This window comes from Camarhynchus parvulus, chromosome 3 (genome assembly GCF_901933205.1).
Source record: "Camarhynchus parvulus chromosome 3, STF_HiC, whole genome shotgun sequence".
NCBI classification, from domain to species: domain Eukaryota; kingdom Metazoa; phylum Chordata; class Aves; order Passeriformes; family Thraupidae; genus Camarhynchus; species Camarhynchus parvulus.
The window spans coordinates 14,453,509-14,466,421 of record NC_044573.1 but is presented as its reverse complement, the minus strand read 5'-3'; positions in this window follow the sequence as shown (position 1 = coordinate 14,466,421).

Genomic DNA, 12,913 nt, shown 5'->3' with positions numbered 1-12,913 from the left:
TAGGAAGCAATAGCCTCTGCCCTGCAATTATATATTTAAGCACTGTGGAAAAGATTTGTTTACTGAATGAGAAAGGCACAAATCTCAGGCTGCTGGTCAGAAAGAGTCCTATGCAATCATCAGGATTATACCAATACAACAGTTCAAGGACCTTGGACATTTGATGAGTATTTTTCTCTTTTACAGAGTGAAGAGAGTTTGGACCTCAAAAGAAAAGTGAGCTGAGGCTTTGCTTACCAGAGCCACAGAAAAAGAAATGAAGAATGATTGTGGAGAGCCATAAGTATATGCTGAAAACTTACAGGGAAACTGCTGCCAAGCAGGTTGTGATACATTTCAAATTCCAGATGTAGATAGACTTGCATGTGCACATGCAAAGCACAACTGTTTCTATATAACTTAAAAAGGTAGGAAATGCAGAAAGCACAAATTTGTGATAAGTGGTAAATGTTCTGCTTGAGCAACTGCTTTACCCCTTGGCATGGTCATAGAGAATTGATTCTGCTCTCTTAAAAACAACAGCTGTTCACAGCTGAAGGCTATTTCAGCTCCATCAGTACTGGTGCACTGGCCACAAAAGCCAGGAGCAAAGGTGACTAGGCTCCAAATTCTCTCAAATGTACAAAGAAAACAATATCAGCAATGGGTAGCGTTACTGAAAATAGCAAGCATGATCTTTTCAGGAAAATAGTATTTGTGAGGTGAAGATTGCTTTGCAGAGAGTGAGTCAAAGGAGCTTCTTCTTGGCATCTGCAGCATCTATCTTTTCTTTAGGCATTTCATGGCAGGAACAGGTGTAGATAAGAGCAGTGTTTTAGGGCTTGTGCTGATAGCACAAAATGAGCAGAAACTGCTGCCTTGTCAAAACAGGCATAAAAAAAATACAGGAAGAGGCCATACAAAAGTGAAACACATTTCATGCCTGAAAGGTTGGACTTTCAAGTGTGGATGAAGCCAGAAGTGATGTGGCATGCCGCTCCAAGCATTTTCTCCAGTCACTCCTGGCTGGCATAAGATCAGGAGTGCAAAGCACCACTTAGTGCTGAGTTTGGCTAAACTGAACACTGGGCAAGGTGGAAGGAACTGCAGAAAAACTGCTGTATTATTCTATTCTGTATTCACCCCATCAGTGTGATTCCCTGCTGTGGGGCAGGAGCTGGAGTGGAAAGGCATCTCTCCAGAGAGGGCTATGGTGGCCATTGGGAAGCATGGCCTCCGGCACAGCTCTCTGGTTGGTGGGTCCTGCTTGCCTGCACCACTCTGGGGCCCCTCCTGCCCTGGACATAGGAGCCAGAGGCAGCAGCAGCAGAAAGGCTGCCACCCAGCTTGGGAGTTCATGTGGTCACCCAGCAGTCCTCCCTCTAGAACAGAAGATTACTTCTACCTGCATCTTGGTATTGAGTATTCTAGTACTGAGACTTCAGGTACTTTTTTGAATGCCTGCAGGAATCTTTCCATGTGAAAAAAAAATGTTAAGGATTTTTTCTCTAGGATGTCACATGCTCTGCTACTAAACCGCTCTGGAGATCTTTAAACGAATAACGTTCTGGGAGTGCAAGAAGTGATGTGCCTGTTTTACACTGTCCTCATCCACTGTGTTTTTGAGTGGCACAACATGACATGTCACAATTCATGTGTCATTTTTACACTTGGAGAAGTGGCCAGCATGGACCAATCCAGCCATCCTGGCTGAGTATGCTGTTGTTGACTGACACATCTCGAATGCCACAGGAGCCATAAGTATACAAGGCTGTTGTGGAGGTGCTGACTTTTAAATCTCAGCTGCATGCACAACCCTGGCATATTGTCAGCATGTACAGTTTCCATTTTCATGGGACATTTCTTCTGGTGTTACCAGGGGATTTTGTTTTACCTTCATCTCCTCTTTCTGTTAACACTGCAGAAACTCATGTCTTGAGGCTCTGTCCTGTCTTTCTCAACCCCACGTGCACTGTGTGATTCCATGGCAGAACCTGAGCTTGCACACATACTTCACGTGTACACTCACATCCCAAGGCCAGACCGTTGAATAACATGAAAGCTGTCACAGGTCATTTTGCTACAGCCCCAGTGTTTGAAAAGTATTTAGGTTAGAGTAAAACCAGATTTCAGCTCCAGTCAGCCTTTTATTTTGCAGGATACAGGGAACAGCTAGCTGGTGGATGTTGCCCGAACAAGTCTCCTTCTACTCCAAGTGGCCTCGAGGGCCAACTGCTGCTGCTGCTGCTGCTGCTCTGGCTGGCTGGCCTGACAGTAGGACCCAAAACAAGGATTTATCCTGTACAGCTGTGGAGGTCAGACAATCCAGGGCTGTATTTTATCCATAATAAACTGTAGGAGTACATTTTTCTCCTACAACCTACTCAGATCCAGGAGAGAAACAGAGCGAGCTGAACCTGTTCCTCTATCACTATCCTTTTGCATATTTCTACTTGGGTTTAAGAATCTAAAGCAGGGTAAGCACAGCTCTGATGTGGTATTCACTTATTCTTTGAATGGAGATAGAGAAATAATTCTCTCTCCCAGGATTTTTCCTGAGGAAGGCAGTGAGAAAGCTCAGAGAGAGAAGAGAAAACAATTCTTATCTCTATTTGCTGCTACTGTTGTTTGGCACATGTGGAATGTGTTATGGAGATTGTTTACTGAAAGGGATTTGTTAATTGGACTCTGGTGATGGTTGTTTGGATTGATTGACCAATTAGGAAAAAGCTGTGTTGTGATTGTCTGAAAGGGTCATGGGTTTTTCTTTAGTATAATATAGTAGTAGTATAGTATGGTGTAATATAACATAGCTTAATAAAGCAATTGTTCTGCCTTCTGAATCATGGAGTCACTGCATGTTATTCTTCATCTGGGGGTCATCCTGCATTGATACTCTGAGAGTTTCTTTTCGACAAGACCTGACCATGTTAATTTCAATGGAGAAACTTTGGTTTCAGTGTGTGCTAGAATGAAAATATCATCATTTTCAAGCTAAAATGTAATACATTGAATTATCCTTATGCTGAGATGAACAGAGCACTTTATTCAATTGATCAAGCTTTGCTCAGTTAGCCTTTACTGAACTTGCTTTTCTCTTCTTTGCTGAAATTAACACAGTCATATTTGTAACTGAAATCAGTGGTAGCCAAGGCTCTAAAGGCAGATAAATGCAAAAACCTGCCTCTCCAAAGTCTTTAGTCTCACTAAGAAAAAAAGCTCACAGAAGGACACTGAGATCAAAATCAATGCTACCTGGCCCAGGAAAAAATTAATTTGCAGTTCATCTTAGATTCTTTTATATACATAAAGCGAGAATAATTAAGTCTGTACATGAAGAATTTCATCTTTTCTTGTTCTCTCCATTATGTGGACAAACTGTTGAATTCACTGCTTTGATAAAAATCTTTCTAGAACACTTTAATTATTCCCAAAATACTGTTTTTTTCCCTGTCCCTTTTTTTTAAGTTAGAGATTTATTAAAGAGATAATAGATTTTTCCAATGTTAGTTGTGAAATCCATATGGGAAAAAATCAAATCATTCTTGGCATTTATTATGATAATTTTAACTGGGACTCATAAGGTAAAGGAACTTCATGACATTACCTATGCAAGATCTGAGAATGTGCATTTCCAGAAATAATGACCTTATTACAGCGTTGATCTTGTGTGGATGGAAGCCTGGTGTAGAAGGAGCCTGGGGGAAATGCTCATGTATTTCACCTACCTATTGTACATTACAGGTGAGCTCAGAGGTACAGTAAAGATACACATTTTTAAGTGTCCTACATGTAAAAAAATGGGTAATATAATGCATTAATCACTGGAATGCACTTACAGGCCTTTCTTTAGAAGGTATTAGTTGCTCGCCATAGATAACCTTCTGTGGCTATTAGAATTTCATAGGCTGAGTACATTACAACTAGCAAATGTCATTTGCACAACCAGCACACACAAGGGGCTGGTTTTAGCTGAAAGCACTTTTTTTAGCCTGTATTGAATCTACCCCATTTAAATACAAGAGAGAGCACCTGTTTGGTCTTATTTCAATAAAGACTATATCCTGGCTGCATTTTAAGGGGGCTTTATAAAGATTGCATGCTATTCATGTATTTTATTAACATGTTTAAAATGGGGTGGGATACACTGGAAATGTTATGAGCACATCAGTAGCTGGTGATAAACCCTGGCAATAAACAGCCTATTAACCTGTTGCAGTCTTTATCAAAATGTGAGATAACTATAAAACCTGTTACAGCATTTACTGATCTTTTATTAATGAAGTATGGTATTTTCTTGAAATTAGTAACATGCTTAAAATTAGGTCTCTCCGTGCTTAATTTCAAGAAGCTAATAAATCTAGGAGACAGTAAAATCCTATAAGCAATTGTTCCTAATTTTTGGTTTTTTCCTGTTCGTATTGGAGAGGAAATCTTTACCGCGTCCATCCTAATCCCTTCTGGTGCCTGCTAGGTGTCTAGCTCACTGTGTGTATGTGACTTGCATAAGACAAGGGAGAAGCAAGAAACATGTCTGTGCTTAACAGAGGCAGCTTTGCAGGAAGACAACTTTTGGCTTTGTTTCCATCATTTCTTTCAAGTGACAGAACAGCATGAGAGTACTGTGTAGGTGTGCTTTTTTTCATCAAAATATAACATGCAGGACATACTCATCTGTGTCATTTGGAATTGAATTACTTCCTGTGAGCTAGAAGGCACTGAAAGGTGTCAGCACACTGCTGCAGAAAATACAGCTGCATTAACAAGCAACTTGCCTGTGTCTTTTCTCTCTGAGAGAGAGAACAACCACAGTAGCTGAATATTTTGGCATCTTTATTGTAGAGTCCTGTGATTTATACACATGAAGCCTGGAGGTTTTAAAAACTGGATCAAAAGGATTTCATCCAGAAGCAAGTCTACAGTCATAATATTGGTGTACAAGCATTGTTCAGTGGCAAATAAGTGAATGCACCAACCCAAAAAAAGTTCCAGGTTGGATTTTCAACTATAACTTAGTAAGAACTTTTGCAAAGAAACACTTGTGTAAATTCATGAACATTTGTTAGCAGCAGGTGACTGTACAACAAGCAGCAGTGAATACATTGCTTCCATGCTCAAATGTACATTGTGTATTAAACAAAAAAGTTCTTAAAAACTACAGCCATTAAAGGATAACAATCCTGCTTACCTGCTGCTGCAGCCACTTCTGAAGTTTACGCAAACTGAGACTGGCTTAGCTGGCACCTAAACTCTCACAGCATTTCTGACCTTGTTTTAGTAATGTCAGTATAAAATATGTCAGCCTTTTAGGTATATGGGCAAACAGTTGGAGGCCCAAGTTGACAGGATCTACAAAACCTGAGATGCTTTCCACCTGCAACAATTGGATTATAAGTGAAGTGTCTACATCAGACAGATGTTTGTGGCCTGTGAACTGGGGGTAAACATGGTTAAATCATGATGCTGGTTCTTAATGTCACAACATAAAAAGAGGTGCTGTGGTGGTAGACTCAGTAGAAAAGAGATTTACTACAGGCTTACTGTCTTTTCCTACTATTTATAGCTAAGGATAACCCTGAAAACATTCAGAACTTAAAATATCCAGTGTCTTCTATTCAGTTATAAAAGGGAGAAACAGGAACAAAAAGAAAATAAGTTATATTTTTGAGCATAAGTATTGTAGTAATTACATATCCTCTGAACAGAGGATGGTTCTCCCAGGAAAATCCTGGGAAGCTGTGTAGAAGCTGTGGGAAACTTAAAAGAAAAGAATTCAAGCAATTATTGTCTCTCTTTCTGTAACCATTGTTTATAGATATGGTTCTCCAGGGTGTGTGTTTATAGATATGGTTCTCCAGGGTGTGTGTTCTCCATAGGTCACCGTTAGTGTGAGAGAAGATTCCTAAAGGCCAATCAGGTCTTAGGTCCACCATTGTTTCTATAAGAACTGTAGATTTCTAATAATAAAGTGTCTTTTCATGCCTTCTGATGATGGAGTCTCTGTATCACCTGTGGCTGTCCCTGATACCCCTTCGGTTATAATTGGTGACCCCAAATGCATTGCATCAATTACCCCTTTGTGGGGTCACATGAGAATTGGTGACCTTCAATGCTGGGTGCACCCGGGGTCGCACGATAATTGGTGACCCCTCATGTGGGTGAACACTCTGCCTTGATTTTTTGACGACTCCTCTGAAGTGTCTGAACATCAGCCTGACATTGCTGACCCCTCTGAGGGTATAGACAGACTGGGGTGACTGTTACTGACCCAAGCCATGTGTCTGGCACAAACTGGAGACCATCTGGATCTCTCCATCAGAGGAACTCAGGCTGACCTCCAGCGTTCCCTGCAAAACAGATTGGACACCTTCTGCCGTCCTAGAGAGATAACTGTGATCTGCCCCGTGTCTTCCTGAGAGGACTGATCCCGTTGGGACCAGAGACGTTGGCCCCAGGAGGCCGAGAAGTGAGTGGGGGATGGCTTTTTCCGGCACAGCAGACTGTCTCTTGAAGTGGATGCCTGCTGAGGGATGGGTTTTCCTTAAAAGTGGGGAACCAGCTCTCCAGAGATGAACAAACGATTGTCTCTGCCTGGAGGAATCTGATAATTCCTCTGAGACTCGCTGTCTCTGAGGAAGCCCTCTGTGATCTGCTGGCCTGGGCCAGAGATCAAGGGTTCACAGCAGATGTGGGCGCTGCATTCAATTCAGAGACTTGGGAATCCCTTGGTGATTGTTTGCTAACTGCTGTCACCGCAGGGGATGCCACCACATCCGAACTGGTCATTCCCTAGAGACGCATTTCTAAAGCCCTTCAGCACAGACCCCAGGGAACAGGAAAGTGACAAAGCCAACAGGTTTTCCGCCTGCGATGGCTCCAGGAACCGTGTCCCGATTGGCTGTGGCAGAACGTCCTGCTCCCTTTCCGCCGGCTCCAACTCTCCCCGCACCGAGGGCGGTGGCTGGAGTGCAGTTGCACTCACTGGTATTTCTGGCATTCCCTGCGCCGCAGGGACTGGTTGGCTTGTCCCCGCTGTCAGCACCCACCCCCGCTCCAGATGGAGCAGCCGATGTTTCTTTGTTTTGACCGGCCCCAAGCCAACTGCCACCGCCAACTCCGCGATGCGCTTCGGTAGCGGCAGAGATGCTGCCAGCGCCACCCCTGCTGGGACCAAAAGAAACTGCGGCGGCGCTTTCTCGCGCACCTGTGGCCGTCGCGCTGATCGACCCCCTTACCTCTCTAGCTGCAGTCCACGGCTGGGCCCCCAGCCATGGCAGCGCTGGGGGCCAGCTCCCCCGCACCACCACACACTTTGCAGAGACTGGCGGCGCACCACACCACCGGGGAAGAACCCCTGCAATCTGCGGCATCTACTGCCGCCGTGCTGGTGGACGCTGCAACCTCCGCTTCGCAACCTGGCCTTGCAGTTGCTTTGCTCTGCCCCCCACCGCCTTCAGAGGCTCCGTTCTCTGCTTTGCAACTTGCTTCGGAGCCTGCAACCAGCCCAGTCTCCCCTCTGCCTTCTTTGGACTGTTCCAAGCCATGTTTCCTTGAGGCGAGGCCTTGGACAGCGAGAGGAGACACCAGCCTGTTCTGCAGCAGAGGCACCGCTTGACAATTGACTGCTGGTGCCGCCAGGCTGAGAACTTTGAAACTCAGTGATTTTCTGGAGAGCAACATTATTACGAACAAGTTCACAAGTTAATACAATTAGAGTTGTTAGTGTTAATCTGAAACTGTAACGAGTTAATTGTGTTATTTAAATTGTTGTTAAATGTTAAAGCTTTAAGTCACCCCCTATCGTTAAAGTTAATCTGAAATTTTAACAAGTTAATTGTGAACCTTTAAGTTACCCCCACTGTCAATCCCCTTACCCTACCAGTAACTTTGTTGCATCTGTTTGGTACTGCCTCCACTGCTCCTCAACATGGCGTCAGGTAACGTCCCCGGGAAAATATGCAAACTAAGAGACAGTCAAGCAAATCCAACGAAAGACCCTAAAAAACAAGCCAGTCGAAGATTTGAGGAACTAAGAGACAGGTCCTACTAGCAAAAAGTTCTCCTATTCCACCAGCAAGGTTTTAGACGTCACCGTGACCTGACTAGAACTGGGTCAGAATGAGGACCCTAGATGACGAGCTTGAAACTGTCTTTCTAGGCACGCTTGTAAAGATGTAGGTCCCTGTTCTGCTGTGGAGCAAAACTGTCCACCTCCTCCCCTGCTTTGCCAAAAGGAGCAGCAGCGGTGTGCGCAACTCCTGGGGCCCCCACCCAGACCTGATCACTCAATAAAGGCATCCAAAAGGAGCAAGTCTCCTTGCCCTTTATCCATTTCAACATTTTTCTCAAACCAACTCTCTTTTAGACAGGGGGGTGCCCTTGCTCTGTGGGGTTCCCACCAGGGCTCGGGACGCCTCACCCCTCCCGCTCGCGTCTGCGGGGCGGGAGGGGCGGTCTCTGAGAATGCTGCCGCTGGTCTCATGCCCAGGGGAATAGGACCACGAATCAGGGAGCTGGGCAACAATCACTTGTATTGTGAGGGAGAGAGGCACAGGGGGGAGCGCGGATCACCTGCTTGTCCTGGGCAGACATGGGTGGTGTCAAGAACCCTGAATTCAGGATGGAATTTCATATTCCTGGAAAAACCTCTCCTTCATATTTGTCAACATGGACCAGGGGTCCTGGAGAGAGTGGGGGGAGGAGGAGGAGGTGTTTGGCCACTCCAGCAATCCTTCCTCCCATTTTGGCAGGGGGGAGGGGGTGGGTGGAAGGGCGAAATGCCGGAGGAGTTGGCCGAGACACTGGAAGCATGGTTGGGGCGGGCAGTGAGGAAAAAGACCCTGCCCCGCCAGCTGTGTTTGGGTGCCTTGGCCCGCCCACCGGGACCACAGCCACTTCCCTGCTCAGTGCTGCTGGGTTGTAAGACCCGCTGCTACTGCTGCTGGCCTTTCTGGAAAGAAAAAAAAGGCATCGTCTTCATAGATGGCTCGGAACACTGGAACGTCACAAGTTAGGCTCAGTCTGGTCATATTACAGGCTGTTGCCATGGCTTTCCAGCACTTTTCTTAAGTGTCTGAATTTGGTCAATTCTGCTTATGCAGCAGACACACTCAATTGTTTTGAAAACTTTGGGGATGTAATTCAGACGTGAGTTCATTTATATCACTCAAGATGTTCATTCAGGACATGACTGCATAGGCCAAAAGCCTTCCATGATTCTTCTATTGAAGTGCACACGCTCTGCAAGAAGCAATTTCAATGCCAACTGTAATATATGGTAGAAATAATTCATGCTACCAAAGAATGTATTTTATACAGATTGTGAAATCTGAACATGCCTCTGACCACACACGGCCTGAGAGCAGATGTCTATTTAGATTCTGAGATTCCACAATGATCGACACTTAAGTGTAAGAATGGACGCTCCCAGCACAATGATCACTGGTATCTCAAATCATTGGAAACCACCTAAGAACGATCATCTTCCTGCGGATAACATCAATCAAGATAGCCAGGGACGCCAGGAACATACATGTGAATACATGACTTCCCTGAACTCAATCAATGCTGGCTATCAATCAGGAGATGACCTTTGTCCAGCTCTGCACAGTGAAAGAAACAACTATGAATGTGAAGAGTTACAAAAGAGACTGGGACTCCTTCGGGCACAATAAACTGTATAAAACCTCATCACTAGAAGCAGCTTGCGTGAACGGGGGAGGATTCGATGTGACAGAGGTTGGATCCAGATTCACCCAGTGTCGTAGACATCCTTTTCACTAAAATCCTTTCTTTAGGATTTTTTCCTTCTGGGAAGCTGAGGCCCCAGAAACAAGATGTAAACAATAGATTGTCTGCTGCTGTGGAATGCAACAGGTGAGTCTGTGATTGGTCTCCTGGGGAAGTTTTGGTTCAGTGACCAGTCACAGCAGAGCTGGCTTGCGGAGTCTGTCAAGGCCAGCTTGTGTGTTATCATTCTTTACTTTCTATTCTTAGGTAGTTAGCAGCTTCTGGAAACTCTCCTTTTCTTTTTCTTTTTAGTATAGTTAAAATAGATGTTTATATCATAACTTAATAAATCAAGCCTTCTGATCATGGAGCCCATCTCGTCTCTTCCTTCACCCTGAAAACCTTGTGGCCAACCGGCGACAACCCAGCGCTGATCCCGGGCTCGATGCTGTCTCTTTGGCTGTGGTGGTTTTGAGGACCGTATTTTGGTTGTGCAAAAAGATAAATAAATCTTTTCACATTTTTCATAATTTGGCATTTGATTGGTCATTTATAACAATTTGGTGACAGGATTTGAATTTGGGGTTCAGGGACCCCTTCCCAGTCAGGAGCCACCCTGCTGATTTCAGCGGTCTGACGGGATTGGGAGTTCGCAAAACCAATCAAAACACCGAACCTAAACCAGAACCACAGCCAAAGAGGGATAAAAATGTGCCCACCTCTCGGAAACTTCGGTATGATCCAAAGAAGGAAGACCGAGGTGCATTTTCCACTCGGAAATCAATGTGCATGAAGAATCCACATGGGAAACGAACCATAAGTATCGTGTGGTTGAATGGGGTGTGATCGAGCGTGTGTGTGAGACATGATTCTATCACGAAGCAAGTGTGGACCCTATGATCGCATTTCCACTCTCCCACGAGGGACGTGGTCGGTCAAAGGGGAAGTGAGCGCTTTTCTTAACACACATGGAACCCAGAACTTGTAGGTAGTTCAGGAAATCGATCATGGTTGGGTCAGGAAGGGGAAAAGACATTCCCAGAATATTTCGGGAGCCAGTCTGCTTTCTGATCTAGAGAAACAGGTAAGAAAAATCAAAACCAGTCGAAAGACCCACGGAATGGTTCTCCATGTGACTGAATAAGACTGGTGGCGTTTCGCAAACTCAGGAAATCGACATCGAACAGAGACTCGGGACTCCCATTGAGCGTTCCAACCGAAGGGGACAAGGTGAGAAAGTTCGCAAGCAGGAGTTTTGAAAAAATAGGGTTGGGAAAAAGTAGGTTCCAGAAAAAGCCTCAAGAAAAATCTCCCCAAGGTCCCAGGAAGGTTCTGCCTGAAATCCCAAGGGAGAGCCCATTGGGATGGATGTTAGAACATTGGGAAGACAGCCCCAGGAGAATGGGAAAATCCAAGGAAAAGATGATACAGTTTTGCATGGAAAAGTGGGGAGGGAAGGAGGTTGCAAAATATGTGGTTTGGCCAATGTTTGGCACGTTTCGAAGCACCATGTGCGAGTCCCTCTACAACCATGTATTGATCGCCACCCACAGGACTTTGAGGAAATTGAGTATGCCGAAAATGTGGAGATACGCTTGTATGAGTTTATACCCGATATGAGCTCTCAGATGTGCGGCAAACCGTGGCAAGGAGTGGGAACCCCTGGACAACCTTCCACCCCCTACCTTGTTCCTCCACCCCAGCCTGTGCCAGCCCAGCTACCTCCGGTGCTCGCGTTGCCTCCCGAGGCATCGATCCCGCAGGGACAGGTCTCAGCGCCGCCGCTCCCACCGGAGCCGGCTGCGGCACCTTCTCTCCCACATGGGCAGGCAATGGTGCCCCCACTCCCATGCAAGCAGTCCCAGCCACCAACCCTCCCCAAGACCGAAGAAAAACAGGTAATTTTCCCCAAGAAAGTTAGCTCTCCCCTGGCCCATTGAACGAGGCAGTGAACAAGGAGGGCGACCACTGGGGACAGTGATGACGAGAAGGAGAAGCCTGGCATCTTCCCTTTACAGGAGGTGCCGATGGCTCTGGGAATTATCGGCTTCGTACATGTACCGATTGACACCGGAAATGTGAGGGCGTTCAAGAAAGAAATGGGGAAATTGATGGATGATCCTTTGGAGGTGGCAGAAAGACTAGATGAATTTCTAGGAACCAGCACATACGCTTATGAGGTGATCCTGAGGTCGCTGTTCAACAATGAGGAGAGGGAGATGATCAGACAAGCCGCGATCAAGGACTGGGAACACAGAAATCCCCAGGGGGAGAGGGGAGACCAGAGGTGACCGAACCAAAATCCATCTTGGAGCGCCCAGACGGAGGAAGGGAGGCAGAAAATTATAAATTTGAGAAACATGGTAATCCAAGGTATCAGAGAGGCGGTGCCGAAGGGGCAGAATATGAGTAAGGTACTCAGGGAATGTCAGGGAAAGGACGAAATCACCACAGAATGGCTGGAAAGGCTCCTCTGAAAGAGCCTGAGGAAGTATTCCGGGATAGACCACGATTCTCTGGTTGGGGCGGTTTTGCTGAAAACTCAGTTTGTGGCAAAATCGTGGGAAGACATAAGGAAAAAGTTAGAAAAGATAGATGGATGGCAGGACAGGGAACTTCAGGATTTGCTCCGGGAAGCCCAGAAGGTCTACATGAGGAGAGATGAAGAAAAGCAGAAGATTCAAGCAAAGGTACTGGTGGCTGCAGTGAGGGAACAGAAACAGGAAGAGGTCAGAGACTCGGCGAAAACGGTGCCGGCAAAGAAGCAAAATCCTTCCCAAGGAAAAGGTTCAGACAATCAGAAAAAGGACATCGAGTGCTACTACTGCAAGCAAAAGGGGCACATCCGAAGGAATTGTCACAACAAAGTCAAGGATCAAGTGATGTTTCAGGAGGATTAGGGGTCTCAGGGCCTTTTCAGTTTGGGGTCTGGAACACCGAGGGAGCCCTTGATAAAATTAAGAGTGGACCCCACAGACAGGAAATTTGGTTTTTGGTGGATTCTGGGGCAGAACAAACCGTGGTGCAACAGTTACCACAAGGGTGCTCTCTGAGTGATGATACAATGATGGTAATTGGGGCAAAAGGGGAACCTTTCAAGGTTCCAATCATAAAGAATGTCGAGATAGAGACGAAACAAAAAAATGTATAGAAATTATGTTATTAATAAAGGACGCAGACTTAAATTTGCTGGGGCAGGACTTGA